Genomic DNA, 4170 nt, shown 5'->3' with positions numbered 1-4170 from the left:
TGGGGTTCTCTCCTGATAATTATTCCAGTCTTCTCCACACAATCTGGGACATGCTGGACTCATGGCACATGGATGCTCACATAGGGCTTCAGAAAGTAGCTGAAAACACCATACAATGATGGAACAAAATGCCAAGGTTTTCAACTGCCAATCTAAGTCTCACTAGACTTGTCAGAGGGAGGTGAAGGCTAAGCTTCCGCAGAGTGACCCTGTGGTCACAAGACTCTGGAGAGGACCATGAGGAGTCACTAGCCACAACTCCCAGTTTTCACCATTGCCACTCCTGTCAGCTTTAAGCCACCTTCCTACCCAGTCTCAAGGTAGCAAGGCACACTTATCATTTCCTGGCTTTCAGGGTCCTCATCGTTCTCCCTGTGGTTTGTTTTCAGATTCTGCATAGAACAGACACCTGGGCTCCAGATCCAGGACAGAAGAAGCCTACAAAAAGATTGAAAAATTGGTGAGCTCCAGACACCAAGGGAACAGGAGATTGTGGAAGCCCTTCCCCTCATCACCGGCTGCGTGAGGATTGGACAGTTCTCACCTGCCGCAGTCTCTGGCTGGGCACAAATCACGAGTCTCCACACAGCTTGTAGATTCAAACAGCAATTCTTTATTCCCGAACTCACACCGGACGTCTACAAACACGCTCTGGGGGAATCCACGTTCTCTCCCCAAATCCACTCCGCATGGGCTTCTGTCTCCCAAAATATACTGTCTGACCCTAAGCACTCAAGAGGAACTCAGCACCAGGATACGCCCTATTCTAAAGGGGGAACACCCTAATCTCCTATTATGCTAAACTGCCCTATTCTAAAGGGGGAACACCCTAATCTTCTTTTATGCTAAACCGCCCTATTCTAAAGGGGGAACACCCTAAACACGGATCCTGCCCTGGTCCTTGAGCAAGGTCACCTTTCAGAAGTCCTTCCACTAGACAGCATGGGAGTAACCTGGCAAGGAATTTGTCATACCTACTTGGCTGATGGCTCCCAGCACTCACCTAAGAGACTGATTGGTCAAGGCTTCAGGCACTGCCTCCAACCTGAGCCAAGTGGGCACAAAATCAAAGTCTGAATGACAGGCTGCTCCATTGTCATTGTTAACCAACTACAGATCAGGGCTGAGAATATAGCTTAGTCAGTAGAGTGCTTGTTTTGCTGATATAAGGCCATGGATTCAATCCCTTGTACTACACGCATACTCTCCCCCCAAAAAAAAAATTGAGTAAAAGACTTTGGAAACTAGGGTTATGGATCAGTGGTAGAGAACTTCCCTAGCATGTGTGAGGTACTGGGTTGAACACCCAGCACCGCATTAAAAAGCCAACCTAGAGGGGATGTGGCTCAAGCGGTAGTGCACTCGCCTGGCATGTGGGCAGCCCAGGTTGGATCCTCAGCACCACATACAAACAAAAATGTTGTGTCCGCCCAAAACTAAAAATATTTTTAAAAAGCCAACAAACTACTAATGGTACTGTGTCCATCTACAACAAAAAATATTCAAGAAAATAAAAAGACTGTGTATTGGACTTGTGCACCCTCACTACATAACTCATAAACACATTTTAGAAATAATATGTACATGTATGTCTTCAGACAGTTTTTAAAATTCTCCTGTGATTTTTTTTCAATTAACTTATATTACAGGTATGCTTCACAACCCTGAAATCCTCCCCAACTCAATTCTTCTTCTTCTTCTTCTTCTTCTTCTTCTTCTTCTTCTTCTTCTTCTTCTTCTTCTTCTTCTTCTTCTTCTTCTTCTTGTTATTATTATTATTATTATTATTATTATTATTATTATTATTATTAGAGGCCAGTTAATTGCATTAAATGCCTCTGTATGGGGTTATTTTAAGGCAAAAATTTCTTCCAATAATAGGACCTAGTCTAGAGAGAAATGTATTGACAGTTATAACTGTTTATAAGGTTAAAGCAATTTGTGAATAAATATGTATATCTTTTTATGAAAATTATATCACAATCATTTTAATATTTCTTAAATCTTTCTATTCTTTGTCTAATAAAAACACAGTTTGAGCTTTAAACTCATTAACAATGTCCTTATATTCCTTCCTCCAAAAAAGTGACTCACAAGTATAATTCAAATTATTGAGACTCATAAATTTTTGATCCTTTATTTGAACTAGTGAAGTCTAAAGATTTTCTTTTTATTTTCACCTTTAAATGAAGCCCACTTTTTATAGCTTTCTTGTTGTATAACTGACCTTTAATATTCTTCAAATTTTACCCCCATTCTGATCACTTTGGACTATTGATGTTTTGATGGAGGGGATCTCAAAGTGGTCATGCACAAGGTAGGAAATGAATATAGTAAGATATAAGACTGGTGATTCGTGAGTATTTAGATTTTGCAATACAAAATAAGTATTGGTGGATGATATTGGGTAGGGAGAAAAAGAGCAATGAAAAAAAAGAAGAAAATCTTGAACAGTAGAGGGGTTCACAGGTTCCAAGTCTACAATGACAGTGTGAATATAGAGGGTAGTGTTCTTGGAAGCAGCAATAAAATTTGAGAGAAAGAAAAAGGTAATTTTTTGCACAGTTCCCAAGTGAGAGAGCCAGGTGAATGGTTCTTTGTTCAACTCTTCCCACCTAGGAGTGGAATTTATAGTTCATAGGGTATGTCTCAGTAAGTAGTAAAACACCATTTCTATGTACCTGTACACTTTTTTCATGGCTACAAGCTGACTTTGACAATTTCAATCACATTACATGTGATTAATTCATTCATTACATTATTTATTTGTTTTTTTATTAATTCACTTATTCTTTAGTTGTCATTGTTTTTACATTACTCGTGATTACATAATTGCATAAATATTCTGAATGTTGAAGTTTTGTTAAATATTGTTTTATGTTTTTACTCATACATTTAATTTTCATTGAAATGTTTTTTCTTTGCCAAGCCTGATTTATATTACACGTCAATCTTCATTTATGAAGAGTAGATAAAATCACATTATTCCAAATAACTCAAGGATTTATCATCTTGGCAGAACTCTAATCACCCACTAAAATTGACGCAGTCTTTGTCAACTAAGAACTGTGTAAAAAGTCCTCTATTTTCTTATATACAGTTTAATAAAGAATTCCTCTCTCACTTTTATATTTTGGAGAGTAGACTAACTTCCTAAGCAGTAGTTAATAACCTAGGTGAGATTTCCAACTAGCTCTTTATTACTTTTAAATTATTTACATCCTTGACACTAAGAGTGTCACTGATTACGTTTTTTTTTTAATTTTTGCAAGATCTCTCTCTCTCTCTCTCTCTCTCTCTCTCTCGTCTCTCTCATATGACAAATTGAAATCAGATATGCTTTTTCACAGAGAAACACTCTCAGCCTTTAATAAATTATTCTATAAAGAAAAAGGGTTTTGCTGTTTTTCTTAGAGCCTCACTAAGTTGCTGAGGCTGGCTGACTTTAATCTAATGTTATAGAAGTTTGATATATATATAGTGAATATAGAGGGTAGTGTTCATTTGACTCTTTCTCTTGGGGTTCGTGCCAGAGTTACCTTCTTCTTTTATTTCTACCTTATTTCTGCCTCCAAAGAAACTACCCTTTACCCTCAAACTACCATTGATCCACCATTAGACTTTTTGAATCTGAACTCTTGAGCTGGTCATTCTTTCCCTCTTTCCTTCAGAGCACTTTTTTTCTCTACCCGTACCTGTTCCACCAATACTTTTTATGAATACTCCCTACTATATACTAAATATCCACCAATTTCACATCCTGTCCCATCCCTGTTCTGATTTTAGATGGATCACTTTCAGATCCCCTCCACCCAGATATCAATAGTCCAGAGTAAGGTCAGGCCAGAGTGCTATATATGCAAGTTTTTCAAGTCATTTACATAGCAATAAGCCTATTATTTGGGATGTATTATGTCTTAGGTTAAAAATGAAAATCTACAGACTTCACTGTTAAACTGAATTGTTTAAAATTCATTAATCTGAATAATTGGAAAAAGAAATTTTATAAAAAGTAGAATAAAGAAAAGAACATAATACATAAAAGTGACAAATTTGAAGACACACCAAGTGTATATATCAAAGAGTGTCATATATTGGTGCTTTCAAAAGACAAATTAATTTGAAATAAATGTAGTTAATGTGAGATGTAGTAATCATTTATTAATTATA

This window comes from Callospermophilus lateralis, unplaced genomic scaffold (genome assembly GCF_048772815.1).
Source record: "Callospermophilus lateralis isolate mCalLat2 unplaced genomic scaffold, mCalLat2.hap1 Scaffold_921, whole genome shotgun sequence".
NCBI lineage: Eukaryota > Metazoa > Chordata > Mammalia > Rodentia > Sciuridae > Callospermophilus > Callospermophilus lateralis.
This window is presented reverse-complemented; position numbering follows the sequence as displayed.